General features: G+C 42.7%; 1 pseudogene; it reads left to right on the top strand.

Annotated features, from left to right (window-relative positions):
• Window positions 1-2,246: 2,246 nt before the first annotated feature.
• On the top strand, window positions 2,247-6,271 carry LOC101612356 (annotated as a pseudogene).
• The last annotated feature ends 10,307 nt before the right edge of the window (window positions 6,272-16,578 follow it).

Below are 16,578 nucleotides of genomic sequence, written 5' to 3'. Positions count from 1 at the left end.
ATCCCTGGGACTCACAGGCTAAGGTAGTCTAGCCAAGGTTTTTGAGCTCTAGATTTAGCCAGAGACCTTGTCTCAAAAAAAAAAAAGATGAAGAACAGCTGAGGAAAACTCGGCCTTTGACCTCTGACCTACACAGACACACCTGCACACACATGTGCACTTACACACATATGAATATGAATACTTGTGCCTACACATGTAAATTTTAGAAGATCCATTAAGCAATAAATAGCATCAAACTAGGCTTGTAAAACACACTAGACAAGCCATTGTGGGACTTGGGCTTGGTCATTGCTCCCTAGGTACCTGCTCCCCCAGCCTCTTCAGCCAAAATAATGAGCACAAAGCAGTCTTGTTATTGGAGAGTGCATATAACTGGTCTTACAGAGTCACATTTACTCCACAGGAACATCAAACTACATTGCTGTCACCTAAAGGAAAAAAAAAATCTGCGTTGTATGACAGGTTATGACAAGAATGAGCATGACCAAGCAGAACAAATGTTAAAGGAAATGTGCACTCCACCCAACTGATCATTGAATCTATTTTCTTTATCCCAAAGGGTCATTTTCCTAGGCTTTCTAGGTCTCAAGACTTGAGGAAATGTGTGCTTCATCTCTTCCAGACATTTTCAAGCTACTGATAAAAGGAAAAATATAAATAACATGAACTGCATCACTAAGTAAAAATATCTTTTTTCTGACTATTCTCTTTACCACACATTCTGAAAACAAAAAGAAAGAATGTCAGAGCCACATGTTGGGTCATGATATGCGGAGACATTTATCCTACCCATAACTGTGGGCTAACTCCAGAATGCATGACCCATATACCTCAACCAGGAGGGGCTAAGGGGAGGGGGTAGGTCATGGGTGAGCCTAATAATGATACCAAATTGACTGTATTCTCTCAGTACAAAACTAATTAATAAAAAAATTTAAATTAAAAAAGAAATCATAAGGAAAAAGATATTCTACAGATAACATTTTGGTATGTAGATTTTTAGACTTATTCTATATAAAACTTCATATGATTTTACATTTTTACCAAAATGTTACTACTTGATACCCTAGCTTTATAATCTGATTTATTTTCCTCCACTTAAAAAATATGGTGGGGGAGACTGTGCATCAAAGGGTACAAAATTTCTGCTACAGAAGATACTGAGTCCTCCAGAAACACCATGCTCCATAATGCCTACTGTTAACCCCCCTTACTGTATGCAATGTTAAAACAGTACAGCTTTGTTAAGTGTTTTATCACAATAATAATGACAATAAAGAGGGTAAGACAAGAGCCGGTATGGTGGCGCACGCCCTTAACCCCAGCACTTGGGAGGCAGAAGTAGGTGGATCGCCGTGAGTTCAAGGCCACCCTGAGACTACATAGTGAATTCCAGGTCAGCCTGGACTAGAGTGAGACCCTACCTCAAGAAAACAAACAAAAAAAAGAGGGTAGGACGAGACTTTGAAGGTATGGATGGATGGATGGATGGTATAAATGTTGGTGTACATCTTTGTATGCCTATAAAATTTAAACAAAATCATGATGATTATAAGACTTTTTAAAGAAAGATTTGGTGAAGGTTTGATAGACACTCAGATTTCTTTCTGGGGAAACAAGGTTATTTGTGGGGAGGGGATTGTTACATCATGAAAGAGCATAGTGGGGTCCTGACACGAGTGAGAAGCTTCAATTCTAAAGAACAAAGCAAGATGCCTCTTCTTACAGATTTCTGGGAGGGGAAAATTGCATACCAAGTGACCTAGACTGCACAATTGGAGCTATAGAGCTGCCGGATAAAGGTGGTGGGAGATGACTCACGAAGGCACTAGATTAGACCAAGACCTAACCGAAGTGGCCTTCAGGGGCCCATCAACAGGGGGCCCTGAGGATTTCTCACTGGGCCTCGGGCTCTGAGGGGGAGCAGAAGTATGGGGAGATATGAGGCCTGCTTTTTATCCTACTCACAGCAGGGGTAGAAGGAGAAGATGACTTACATTTATGTACCTTCAAGTTTCTCTTCTTTACAACTTACACTATGATAGATATTCTTTGTGTATGTAAGAGTGAAATTGATTTTCTAGGGATTACAATACTTATTGAGAAATGACACCCCAGAATGTTCTATATATCTGAACACTTGGGTTTACTACCCTAATGGAAAAAATGAGGAAATATAACCCATACTCCCTTGACTACGCTTTTCTTTTTGTGTGCATGCATGTGTGTGCAGATGTACTTACATGTATGGGTACACATGGACAAATGTGGAGGCCAGAGTACGGCCTCGAGTGTGGCTCCTCTCAGGAGCTGACCACCTTCTTTTTGAGACAGTGTTTCTCACTGGCGAAGAGCTCACCAAACAGGCTACATTGGCTGGCCAGCAAGCTCCAGAGATCTGCCTGTCCCCATCCTGCCCCTTCCCAAGACTGGTTTTACAAGCATGTGCCACCATGCCTGGCTTTTTCACATGCATTCCAGAGATTGAACTTGGATCCTCATATTTTCAAGTCATGTTCTTTACTGATGGAGATATCTTCCCAGCACCCTTTCTTGACTACCATGAACGTGAGCAGACCTCCCGCTCTGCCTTTCTGTTCAATGGCCAAAATAAGCATTCTTTCATTTCTTCTTTCAGGGCTTATCCATCTAGTTCACACAGTTTTTTCTAATGACGAGATTCTTTTGTTCTGGATAATTTTCTTTTTAAAGATCTTATTTGTGTGTGCATATGTTCACATGTGAGTGCAAGCACCCGCGTGACATGGTGCATGTATGGAAGTCGGAGGACAACACACAGGTTGGTCCTTCTATCCCGTTTGAGGCGGGGTTTCTCACTCTGGCTTCTCACTCCGCCGTTGCTTGCTGGGCTTGCTCAAACTTTCTGGAAACGCTCATGTCTCTGTTCCCATCTCACCATCAGCGTCAAAGTACTGGGATTACAGAAGCCCCATCACGGCTTCCAGCCTTTCATATGGGTCCTGGGAATCAAACTCAAGTATGCCAGCCTGAGCTGTGGGTACTTTATCCACTGAGCCATCTCTCCAGCCCCCCGGACCTGATGTGTATGGTCACTCGCAGTACTTAGCATGCATGTGTGAGCAAAGCCCATAGCTCACCTCATCGGCCAGTGTTCCCATGAGCACTTTCATCACCTGTACTGAGCAGCCATATTAGCTGTATAGTTGAAGTCTATCCCAGCAGGCCATGTAGGAGCTGCAAGGGTGACTGGGAATGAGGGTCCTTGTCCCTGTGTGTCCCCTTAACCTACGCTGTCCTCTCACTCTACTCCTCTTCTTTGAACGCTTGCTCCTAGATTCACTTTGCTCTCACTTACTCCTGGACTGTTCACAAAGTGAGGAGATGGTTATTTAGAGAGACTTCCCCTTGCCGGGTAGACAGCTCATTCAACAAAGCATCTGTCTTACAAGCAGGAGGAGCTGAGTTCCATCCCCAGAACCCATGTTAGAAAAAAGTCCAAACATAGTAGGTTCATGTGAAATCTCAGCACTGGGGACAGAAAGGAGGCAGACTGCGACAGGTGTGTCCCTAAAGGCTTGCTGAACAGCCAGCCTAGCCTACTTGGCGAGTTCCTGGCCAAGAGTCCTTGAAAAGAGGTGGATGTTGAGAATATTTAACACATACCAAAGCCAAAAAAAAAAAAAAAGGCTTCTAAGAGCTCATCACTGAAGTAGACTTAAAACACACCTACCAAAGCTCAGGGACTTTTGCAGAAGAGTGGGCAGATCAATTGTAAGAGCCACAGGTTGGAACCTACCCCCAATAACTGACTGTTGCTCCCACAATTCAAAACCCACAACCTCATGGGGAATACCAGCAACCCCACTGAGGAGGGACTCCTGTGGAATAGGGGCAAAGAGGAGGGGAAAGATGGTGCTAACACATGATGCGTCCATACAAAGTATGTTCTTAAAAAAAAAAAAAAAGGAGGCAGACAGTGTCTCCTGTTGGGTTACAGCTCAGATCCTTCCCTCATCAACCCAATAGGCTGCACAGCAGATTCTGAGCGAGAGTACCCTATGCACTCTTCCAACTCCAGAGGGCATAAAAAGCTGGTGACTTGGAAACTGGGAAGCAACTTTGTAGCTCTAAGGCATGGATTGCAGAGATATGGAGAAACATAATACACTCTTGTACTTCTTGCTGGCTTTATTTACATGTCTGTCGTGGAGTACCTTCTACACCATGGCACAGATCTCCACACCAAAGAAAGAGGCGGCTTGGTGTCCCTTCATAATGTCTCTTCTTATGGGCTCTACAAGGTTGCTGATCTTCTAGTGAGACACGGAGCTTCTGTCAACATGGCACACCTCCATGAAGCAACAGCTAAAGGAAAATATGCTGTCTTCAAGCTTCTTCTAAAACAGAGCAGATCCAACTACAAAGAACAGGGATGGAAATACACCTCTGGATCTGGTCAAAGAAGGACACACAGATGCTCAGGACTTAATTAGAGGGGATGCTGCTGCATGGCTGGGTGGTGCCAAGAAGGGTTGTTTAGTTAGAGTGCAGAAGCTCTTCACCCCAGAGAATATGAACTACAGAGACACACAGAATAGAAACTCAACCCCTCTGCACAGGCTGCAATAACCTGGAGGTAGTGGGGTATCTTCTGGAGCATGGATCAGATGTTAATACCCATGACAAAGGCAGTTTAATTCTTCTTCATAATACAGTGTCTTGTAGGCATGTCAGCACAGCAGCTTTACTGATAAAATACAACACATATGTCAATGCAACAGGCAAGTGGGTATTTATTCCTCTTCATGAAGCAATCCAGAAAGGAAGGATGCAATTGTGTGCCCTGTTCTTAGGGCACAATGTAGACCTGACCATGAAGAACCAAGAAGGCCAGACACCTTTATATCTTGCAATAGCTGATGTCATCCAAGCCTTGCTGATAGACACCATGCCTCCCCCGCCCCAGGCCTTACGTACCTGTTGTAAACCTCACACAACTGTAGTGAGAGCCTCTCTGATTTCACCAGCATCCACCCCCTCCAGCCTCTCTGCTGCCAGCAGCATAGATAACATCACTGGTTCTTTAGCAGAGCTGGCTGTGGGAGGGGCCTCCAACATAAGGGACGGTACAGTCCATACAGAAAGGAAAAAATAAGTTGTTTCTGGTCTTGACATGAATATCAACCAATTCCTTAAAAGCTTTGGCCTTGAACCCCTTTTGGGATGTCTATAAAACAGAGCAGATTATACCAGATATAATGGCTGATAGGAGTTATGAAGAGTTGAAAGAAATGGGACCAGTGCATATGGACACCACCACAAACTAATCAAAGGAGTCAAAAGACTTAGCTGGACAATAAGAAACCCTCTTATTTGACTCTTCACTGTGAATCAGAAACTATCTTGCTAGGTCTTGCTCCAGTGATAAAGAATGTCTATGGGCAGAAGAGGAGAAGCAGAGTACTATCCAAGAACACAGAGACGGTAGCAATGCTGGCAGCACCTTCAACAGATGCAATGTCATTGGAGTTCCAAAAAAAGAAGAGGGACTGGAGAGATGGCGTAGCGGTTAAGCGCTTGCCTGTGAAGCCTAAGGACCCCGGTTCGAGTCTCGGTTCCCCAGGTCCCACATTAGCCAGATGCACAAGGGGGCGCACACGTCTGAAGTTCGTTTGCAGAGGCCGGAAGCCCTGGCGCTCCCATTCTCTCTCTCTCCCTCTATCTGTCTTTCTCTCTGTGTCTGTTGCTCTCAAATAAATAAATAAATAAAAATTTTAAAAAAAGAAGCGGAGGGAGTGATTCTGTCACAGACAAAAGGAGACGTCGAGGAGAATCACAACCATCACACCAAACGCATGCAGTTCCGCAGTTTTCCTCTCATTAATGCCATCACTCACAAAGGGTCTGAGGAGCGACGTGCATACATAGGAGGGATGTTTGGAGCTGGAAATTACGGTCCTGAAAACTCCTCAAAACCCAACAAATATATTTTTGGGATTGGAGAAGGAACAGGCTGCCCTCCCCCCACACACACCCACACACAATGGCAGATCCTGTTATATATGCCACAGACAAATCCCTTTTGCAATTCAGCACCATGAAAATGGCCCATGCCCCTGCAGGACATCACTTAGTTATTGGTAGATCAAGCATTATTGGGCTGGCATATGCTGACTACATTATCTACAGAGGAGGACAGGAATACACACAGTGTCTCATAACCTACCTGATCATGAAGCCAGAGGCCCCTTCACAGACTGCCACAGCTGCCAAGCAGGTAGCCTAGTGAATGCCCACTGGTAATGGGCAGCTTGGATTCAATCCTAGGACTGGACTGCGGTGGACTGTTTCCAACAGAAACGTCAATGTTCTATAAATCTCTGTCACCCTGGGATGTGGGGGGGGAACCAGGTGGACAGCACCTAAGGAACTGATATACAAGGTTACCCTCTGGCTACCACACCACACACATGTGCACATGCATCCATTCATACAAGTATCTGTGCACACATGATCATATACACATACGCGCACACACACATCCTACTTATTTAACAAAAAAAATCCAAATAATATATTAATATGTGGATGTTCTCGGTGGTTAAGGTGCTTTCTTGCAAAGCCTGACAGTCTTGGTTCAATTCCCATGTACCCATAAAAAGCCAGTTGCACAAAGTGGCACATGCATCTGGAGTTTGCTTGCAGTGGCAAGAGGCCCTGGTGTGCACATTCTCTCTCTCTCTCTCTCTCTCTCTCTCTCTCTCTCTCTCTCTCCCTCCCTACCCCCAAATACATAAATAGAAACAGTGAAATAAACCGTATTGACACTGGATGGAGGAAAGGAAGGAAAAGAGAGAAGGGATTTAGAGATAATCAGGACTATTTTTAGTTCCCTTAAAGCAACACGACACAGAGAAGAGAATGGCCACACTACCCTCTCCTGTCATGGCCCATGGAGAGCTGCAGAGAGAACAGAGCAGCTTGAGGGCTACAGAGTACCACCAGCACGCAGGCAATGGTGGCCTCTGACAGTGACAGGCCAGTACCCATGTAAGAAACTGCCTATAGAGCATTATTAGGAAAAGGCCTGATGATGCTGGGTGGAAAAGCTGGGTTTTACCACAGCCTTGTAAATGATTTTCATTGCAGTACTTCATATTTCTTAGGCATTTTCTGAGCATCGAGTTAGCTCTAAGTGGTTATGTGCCAACCTCAGAGTCTGAAGAAACTCTGAGAAGTGAAGCAGGATTCAAGTGAAGAGAGAGCAGTGAAGAAAGACATGAACACAGGGGAATTACAAGTTATCTCATTTAGAAAGGACCCAGCAGTAAGTAAACAGGTCCAAAGTTGGTGTTGTGGGACGTACAACTCCCAGTACGGAGTACATTGGTAAAGACAAGGAATAGAAAATAGGCAAGCAGTGTACTCGCTCGCCCAGCAGATTTCTGGCAGGCAACAGCCAACTGGACATTACTTCAGATTTTTTTTTTTTGGCTTATTTATTTATTTATTTATTTATTTGAGAGCGACAGACACAGAGAGAAAGACAGATAGAAGGAGAGAGAGAGAGAGAGAATGGGTGCGTCAGGGCTTCCAGCCTCTGCAAACGAACTCCAGACGCGTGCGCCCCCTTGTGCATCTGGCTAACGTGGGACCTGGGGAACCAAGCCTCAAACCGGGGTCCTTAGGCTTCACAGGCAAGCGCTTAACCGCTAAGCCATCTCTCCAGCCCTTTTTTTGGCTTTTTTTTTTTTATTAGTTATGTACATACTTAGTATGAAAACAGCACATGTTGGTACCATCCTTTCCTTCATCCCTGCCCCCCCTCCAAAGGGACCCTCCTCGTTGGAGATGGTGGTCATCCCCATGGGGATTGTGGGTTGTGCATTGATTTTCATACAATGGGACTTCTTTCAGACCAGATTGCAGAAGAAGCTAGAATTCACCTGCCTTGGATGACAAGTTTCTGGGATGGTTTCCTTAAAATGCATGCATTCTACACCAAAGTTTTAAATAGCAACTTCAAGAAGGCTTTCAAACAACAAGCCTTCTTTTGTTACTTTAAAATTTGTTTTTATTAACGACATATTTGGTATAAGTACAATGTGTTGGTGCCCCCATTCTTCTGCGGACCCCCTTCCTTGGGGTTACAGGTATTCTCCATGAGGTTGTGCATTATGCTTTGTGGGAGCAGTGTCAGGGTTTTTTGGGAGGGGAATGTCTCTGGGCATGATGTTCCAAACTGCGGCTCTTACAATGTTTCCAACTTCTCTTTGCCCAAATTTCCTGAGCCATGTTGGGTACATTTTAAGTCTACTTCAGTGATGAGATCTTAGGAGCCTCTGGATCACTGCTTTGGTAGGTATTGAGTATCCTCAGGGCCTGTCTCCTTCACTCTAGCACTGATTTTCAGGTTTACCATGGAAGCAGCACTCTTGCTGTTCCTCTGTGGTTTCATATGTGGCTAGGGTAAAGTGCAAGGGGTAGGTTATCTCTTCTGGTCTTATTACCTTCTGAAAAAGGCCAACAGATTTTCCAACAGAGAGTGAAGCAGCATAGTTTAAATAGGGTAAGCATTGTTTATTTAGGGAGAATTTGACGCAGCCCCTCTTTTTGCCAAAGACTAGTGAAGGCTTGACACTGGAGAGCATAATCTTTGTCTCTGTGGAATTCCAGACATAGGTTCCTTTACACTGAGCAGATCTCTTAGCCAATCAAAAAGCTATTGGTTACCCTCTGAGGCTGTGTACCACTATTGCACTGGCAGGTATATCCTGTCAGAGTGTTTGCTTCTGAGTAGCTCTGGTACTGAGAGTTACAGGCCAGAGACCAAAAAAAAAAGTTGTTTTTTTAAGGTTAGGCTTCATCCCACCCTCTCCATGGCCTTACTTTTCAGGTTCTCCCCCCTTTCTTAGAGGGCTCTATCTTTTAGTCTATCTCCAAGAATAAAAGTTTCTATGGTATCAGCTCATTTGGGATGTAGTTTTGTGTTTGTTTTCACCCTCCCTCCTCTTCCCCTCCCCCAAAAACTTTCCATCTCTATTGCCTGGGCCATGAGCTGCCTATCACGTATGTCAGCAACTCAAGCTGGTCCAGGTTAAGAGCCACAGATAAGTGAGACCAACTGGCATTTGTCTTTCTGTGATTGTGTGAGTTCTCTGAATATGATCTGTTCCAAGTCTGTCCATTTTTCTACAAATTTCACTGTGTCTTTTTTCTTACTGCTGAGTAGAATTCTATTGTTCAATGTACCACAACTTTGTTATCCATTCATCCAATGATGGGCACATGGGTTGATTCCAGTTCTTGGCTATTATGAATTAGACATCTACACACAAGGTTAAGCAAATACCTCTGTAGTGAGACATGGAGTGTTTAGGATAGATGTCCAGTAAGGGCAGAACTGGGTGTGTTTGTAGCTCTATGTTCATCCTTTTCAGGAATCTCCATATTTAATTTCATAGTGGTTGTACAAATTTACATTCCCACCAACAGTGAATGAAGGTACCTTTGTCCCCACATTCTTGCCAACATTTGTTGTCATTTGATTTTTATTTAGTTATTTAAGAGCGACAAAGAGAGAAAGAGGCAGAGAGAGAGAAAGAGAGAGAGAGAGAATGGGCATGCCAGGACCTCAAGCCACTGCAAACGAACTCCAGATGCGTGTGCACCCCCTTGTGTATCTGGCTAACGTGGGTCCTGGGGAATCAAGCCTTGAACCAGGGTCCTTAGGCTTCACAGTCAAGTGCTTAACTGCTAGGCCATCTCTCCAGCCCATTGATTTTTAAATTATTCTTACAGGAGTAAAGTGGTTGTTTTAATTTGCATTTTGCTAATGATTAGGCATGTTGGGCTTTTTCTTAACTGTGTGTTAGCCATATGTAATTCTTTCTCTGAAAACTCCCTGTTCAACTCTCTGCCCCATTTTGAGAAGGCATTGTTTGATTTTTTTTTTTTATTGTTTTGTTTTTATGAGTTCTTTGAAGATTTTATATATTGGGCCTCTATCAGTGGTATAGCTGGCATTTTTTGGGTAACCTATTAGGTCTAATTAGGGTATGTTTGTGCAAAAGCTTTTGAACTTCATGAGATCCCATTTGTTGAGTGATTGTTTAATTTCTTGGGCTACTTGGGTTTTTGTAGGAACTCTTTCCCCATTCCTATATATCATGGACAGTTTCTTCTGTTTTTTCTTCCAGTAGAAGAAGAGGTTCAAGTCTTATATTGAGGTCTTTAGTCCACTTAAACTTGATTTTTGTATGTAGTGAGATGAGTGGGTCTAATTTCATTTTTCTACATGTGGTTACCCAATTTGTCCAGCACCATTTGTTGAAGATGCTGTCTTTTCTCCAGTCTATGTTGTTGGCACCTCTGTCAAATATCAAGTAGTTGTAGGTACTTGGCCTAAAGTCTATGTCTTCCATTCTATTCCATTGGCCGATATTTCTGTTTTTATGCCAGTACCATGCTGTTTTTGGTACTGTGGCTTTGTAATATAGCTTTAGATTGAGTATGGTGATACCTCCAGAGATGTTTCTTTTGCTGAGAATATGTTTGGATATCTGAGGCCTGCTGCCATTCCATATGGATTTTGAGATCATGTTTTCTATCTATGAAGAATGATACTGGAATTTCTATTGGTATTGCAGCAAACATGCATGTTGCTTTTGGTAGAATGGCCATTTTTACAATATAAATTTTACCTATCCAGGAGCGTGGGATGTCTTTCCACTTTTTCAAGCCCTCCTCAATTTCTTTCTTGAGTCTTTTTATGTTTTCATTATATATGTTTTCACATTCTTGGTTAGTGTTATTCCAAGGTATTTAATTTTTCACTGCTATTGAAAATGGGACTAATTTACATATCAAACAGAAAATCTTTAAGTAGCTTTGACAGTTGTAAATGAAAAGCACTGACTCCATGAGTTTTTCTTTAAAGGATCCTGTATAGCAAGAACTCCAAGTTTCTATTTACAAGATCAAAATTACCCTCTTGGATTTTTGTAGATATATTTGTGTGTGTGGTGTGCCTGCACATGTATTTGTGTGTAGTTCCACATGTGTGTACAAGAATACATGCAAATGTGTATGTTTTCAGGTGGAGGCCAGTTTGACATCTGATGCCTTAGTCACCCTCCGCTTTTATGCTCTGAAATGGTGTATCTCACTGAACCGAGTACTCATTGAGTTTGGTTAGATCAACTAGTCAGTGAGCACCAGCCAGGAATGCTCTATCTCTACCTCCACACTGCTGGAATTACAGATACATTCCACCTTTCCTATCCTTTTACATGGGTCATGGGTTCGGGGGGAGGGTTCTAACTGGTATGTTAAGGTCCTCATGCTTTCACAACAAGCACTGTACTTTCTGAACCGCCCTCCAAAGTCCACTTCTTATTTCTTACAGAGTTTCCACTGTTATACACCTGCAGAGAACATTCTAAATATTGAATTCATGCCAGAATGAACTAAACATTCAATGGAAAATCAGTGTAACCTTCATGTGCATTCCCACCCCCAGGTTTTGAAACCTGTCCCCAGTCAGAAGCAGGTAATAGAAACAATACCCAGTTTCCCTTTTCATGTTTGTTTGTCTTCAGGCTTTAATTTGCCTTTGATCAATTCTTTAATATGTAAGAATTTCCCAAGGTCAACACTGACATCATTCATTAAAGCTTTAATTTAGGGCTATGTGGTACTTTAGGCTAACTACTGTCTGTGTGCACAGCATGCTTGCCCAAGACAGCTCTTCAAGATCTTAGCATGTTTATTTATGTATTTATTTAAGAGAGAGAGATAAAGTATGGGCATCCCAGAGCCTCTTGCCACTGCAAACTCCAGATGTCTACAATACTTAGTGCATATGGCTTTACAAGGGTACTGTGGAATTATACCTGGGATGTCAGGCTTTTCAAGCAAGTGCCTTTAACCACTGAGCAATCTCCCCAGCCCAAGATCTCAGCTTCTTAATTAAACCATCCAAGCAAAATCAAGCACAGAGCTCCCTGGAATCTTTGACCAGATAGACAGGCATCCAGCACTACCAACTCTGAGTATCCATTCCCCATTGGGTTCAGCTATCTTGACCCCCCTGGGAATTTCTTCCTCTGTAATTCCAAGTATTCAGACCAAGCAGCTCAGTCCCCAGAAGTATGACAGTTCAATTAATATTGTCATACCCAGATAAATAGGGGGATAAAACAGCCACATATCTTTATAATATAATATAATTTTAGGAGCCATCAAATCTAGAATGGGGTCTTAAAGGTCATGGCAGCCTTTGTATTCACAAGTTCCTGATCACAAACAGGCTGATTCTGTTCTCAGGTGTCACCCTGCTTCTTGTGCCTTGTACCAAAAGACTAATTATTAGGGTCATGGGTGGAGAGGTTGTTTATCTACCTCCCAGAATTTATTCTCTGGTGATACAGATTACTGGTGAACATTTCCCGATTGTTTTAATATATCTAAGTCCCCCCCTTCTAGGTGCTTAGGGAACCTCATTAAAGGAGATGAAAAGAATGTAAGAGAGGGAAGACGGGGAGGAGAACTGTGAAACACTATCTTCTGGAAACAACATGGCCATTACACTATAAAGTTACAACAGCTGTGGTTTCCTGCACAAGACTGAGCCTGTCAATATATTACCATCCATGGGGGAAGGATACATGAGACTCCATATCCCCTAGAATAGCTGATGGCACCTAGAAGTTGCTGATAGAAGGGATTCAGGTTCTTCACTGGCGTAGCCATGGTAAATAACCTTCCACTCATAATTATGCAAGCAACCCTAACTAACTCAATGGATTATAAAACAAAAAGGCATCAAAGTAAGATGGGAACCAATGGGGAAGAAGAATGCTAATGGGAGGGGTATAGGAGAAGAAATGGTAGGGAATAAGATCAAAATACATTATATATATATGTGAAAATGTCAGAATGGAAAAAGTAATTTAAAAAGAGTTATCTCCATTCTTATCCCACCTTAAAAGCCAGGAGCAAATGCTCTCTTTTGAGGCTATAGAACATAATAGAAGAAGGCCTTTGACATACAGGGAAAATAAGCAAGAGAGTGGTGGTCTCAGAATATTCAGGCCTGGCCACTTTCCCTGCCAACCTGCTATCTCTGAAGCACCCACATGCTATCATCTCCTCCAGAACCACCAGCACAGTGCTTCAAGGAGAGGCTGCAGGAAGAAGAACCCATTCAGAGAAGGTCATGAGGATCAGGGCAGGGAAAATTGAAGAGTGACTCCCTAGACCCATATGAGGACATTCATTGTGGATGGGTATCATGTTGAAAGAAAGAAAACTGATTGTCATGATCTTCTGAACTCTGAATGTATTTAATCCTCCAATAATAAAGCTGGAAAAGATTGTACATTCCTGTCTTCCAGAAGTCAAGGGCATGACTAAGAGTCTCCATGTGACCAGAAGTTATAGAGAAGTCTCATAGTGGTAAATGAAGTCCAGGAATCATAGCTTTAGACATTACAAAATAAGAGTAAGGCTCTCGGTCAAGGTACCTCCAGAATTTCATCACTTGGCATCTGTTCTCTTCCAAACAATGGACAAAACAGAAAGGGATGGAACAAGTACATACATGGAGGTTCAAAATATCTACAAAAACTGAGGTGAGTCAGGTTTTGTAGAGTCAACCTGGCTCTGGAGTTAGGAGTGGTGGTTCCTGGTAGCTGCCAGGAACAGGGCAGGAACATGAGAACTAAGGTCCTTCATATGTTGAGCAAGTTCCCTGCATGAAGCCATGAAGCTAGGGTCACCTTGGAAAAGCTAGAAGATAATAAGTCACTGACCTAATAAGGAGGGTTATATTTTCATAAGAAATGGCAAGGTAAGAGAGATACAAGTAAGGAAATAAACCTTTATGAAAAACTAACTTTACCATTAGATCTCAGTCATAAGGCCTGCCAGCTCAAAGATGAAGGGAAAAATGATAGAATAAAAAGTACTAGATATCAAAAAAGAATAGAAAGCAATACAACCTCTCACTTAAAATATACCTGCAAAACCAAAACCAGAATTAGTGCCAGAATTTTTTTCTAATGTTTACTATCATTATTATTAACAACATGTTTCATATGGATACATCATGTGTTAGTAACCTCTTTTCCCTCTTCTCTGCCCCCAATCAGTTGGGGAGAGTCCTCAGTGGAATTGCAAGGATTCCCTATGGGGTTGTGGTTTATGCATTGTGAGAGCAGCAGTCAGTTTGTTTGTTTTTTGGTTTTTTTTTCCAGGGGGGTGGAGGAGGGAATGGCTCTGGGCATGTCTCAACTTGTGGCTCTTACTATCTTTCCAACCCCTCTTCCAAAAATTTCCCTGAGTTGTGGTGGGTGAGTTTTAAGTCTGTTTGAGTGATGAGCTCTTAGGAGCCTCTGGATCTCTGCTTTGGTAGGTGTTGAGTGTCCTCAGGGTCTGTCTCCTGCACTCTGGCGCTGACTCTCAGGTTCAGCATGGAAGCAGCACTCTTGCTCATCTCCCCATTCCACTGTGGTTTCAGCTGCGGCTTGGCTGGAGTACGAGGAGTGGTTTATCTCCTTCAGTCTCATTACCTTCTGAAAAAGAAGAACAGATTCTCCAACAGAGAGTGAAGTCAGCATAATTTAAATGGGATAAGCATTATTAATTTATGGAGAATTTAATGTATATAACCCCTCTTTTATCCAAAGACTAGTGAAAGCTTGACACCGGAGAACATAATCTTTCTCTCCATAGGATTCTGATCTGGTTCCCAATTCCAGATATGGGTTCCTTTACACTGAGCAAATCTCCTAACCAATTAGAAAGCTATTAGGTACCCACTAAGGCTGTGTGTCACTAATGTACTGATGTGTACATCCTGTCAGGGTATTTGCTTCTGAGTAGGTTAGAGTTTTGGTTGCTTACACCATTGTTGGCCACTTTCCCCCAGTAGCTCATGTAGCGCTTTCCAGCACTAGACGGGTTAACTGACTATGGACTGGCTCTCTTCTGAATTCCAGTCAGGTCTCTCTCTCTGTGCTCTCTGTGCTTTGTGTCAGTAGCACATGGTGTCTTTACCAATAGGGTCTTAGCTTTTGCCTTGGGGGGGATAATCAAGTGCTTTGACAGAAAGCTGTCTTGATTTTTGAGGACCTCATAGGTGTCTCCGGTCAACAGCTCAATGTGGGTAGCAACCAATCTCTAGTACTGGGAGTTACATGTCAGAGACAGAAAAACAAAACTTTTAAGCTTAGACTTCATCCCACCCTCACCAGAGCCCTACTTTTCAAGTGCTCCCCCTTACTCCTTTTGAGGGTTATATCTTTTACACTAGCTCCAAGGATAAAGGTTTCTATTGTATCACCTCATTTTAGATTTAATTTTGTGATTGTTTTCCCCCCTCCCCTTCCACCAAACCCTTCCAGCCCTATTGTCTGGGCCTATCAGGCATGTCAGTAACTCGAGCAGGTCCAGGTTAGGAATCGCAGATAAGTGAAACCATACAGCGTTTGTCGTTCTATGATTGTGTGAGTTCGGTGAGTATGTTCTGTTCCAAGACTGTCCATTTTTCTACAAATTTCAATGTATATTTTTTTATTACTGCTGAGTAGAATTTCACTGTGTAAATGTACCACAACTTAATTGTTCATTCATCCAATGATGGGCATCTAGGTTGATAATGAATTGAGCAGCTATAAACATGGTTGAGCAAATGTCTCTGTATGATGTATGGAGCACTTAGGATAAATGCCCACCAAGGGAATAACTGGGTCTGTTGATAGCTCTGTATTCATCCTTTTCAGGAATCTCCAAATTGATTTCCATAGTGGTTGTACAAGTGCGCATTTCCATCAATACTGGATGAGGGTTCCTCTTTCCATCCATCCTCACCAACATTTGTCATTTTTAGATTTCTTTTTTTTTTTAATGATTGCCATCCTTACTGAGGTAAGGTGGAATTTCATGGTTGTTTTAATTTGCGTCTCTCTAATGGTTAGAGATGATGAACATTTTTGTAAGTATATATTAGCATTTGGAAGAGGGAGCAGAAAGATTGTTAGAGCTACAAGTTGGGACATTATCCACAGAGACATTGCCTCTTGCCCATAGCTGATGGCTACCCCCACAATGCATGATCCACAATCCTCATGGGAATAACTGGCATCCCCAGTGAGGAGGGTCCCTTCAGAGAGTACTTGCCTAGCATGTATAACACCATGGGTTCAAGCCCTAGCATGAATAATAATAATAAAAAGCTTATTAGAAATCTTGAGGCCAGACATGGTGGCACAGGCCTTTGATACCAGTTATGTGGCAGACTGAGGTAAGATTGCAAATTCTAGAAAAAGAGAAATCAGTTGTAATCATCTTTCTGTTTTTAAGTCTGAAAGTTATAATCTATCATAAATAAAAACTATAAAAATTAGAACTGCAAAAAATAAGAAGAGAGGGCTGGAGAGATGGCTTAGCAGTTAAGGCACTTGCTTGCAAAGCCTAAGAAACCAAGTTAAATTCTTCAGGTCCCTCTAAGCAAGATGCACATGGTGGCACATGCGTCTGGAGTTCGTTTGCAGTGGCTGGAGGCCCTGTCGAGCCCATTCTCACTCTCTC

This window comes from Jaculus jaculus, chromosome 2 (assembly GCF_020740685.1).
Source record: "Jaculus jaculus isolate mJacJac1 chromosome 2, mJacJac1.mat.Y.cur, whole genome shotgun sequence".
NCBI lineage: Eukaryota > Metazoa > Chordata > Mammalia > Rodentia > Dipodidae > Jaculus > Jaculus jaculus.
This window is presented reverse-complemented; position numbering and strand designations above follow the sequence as displayed.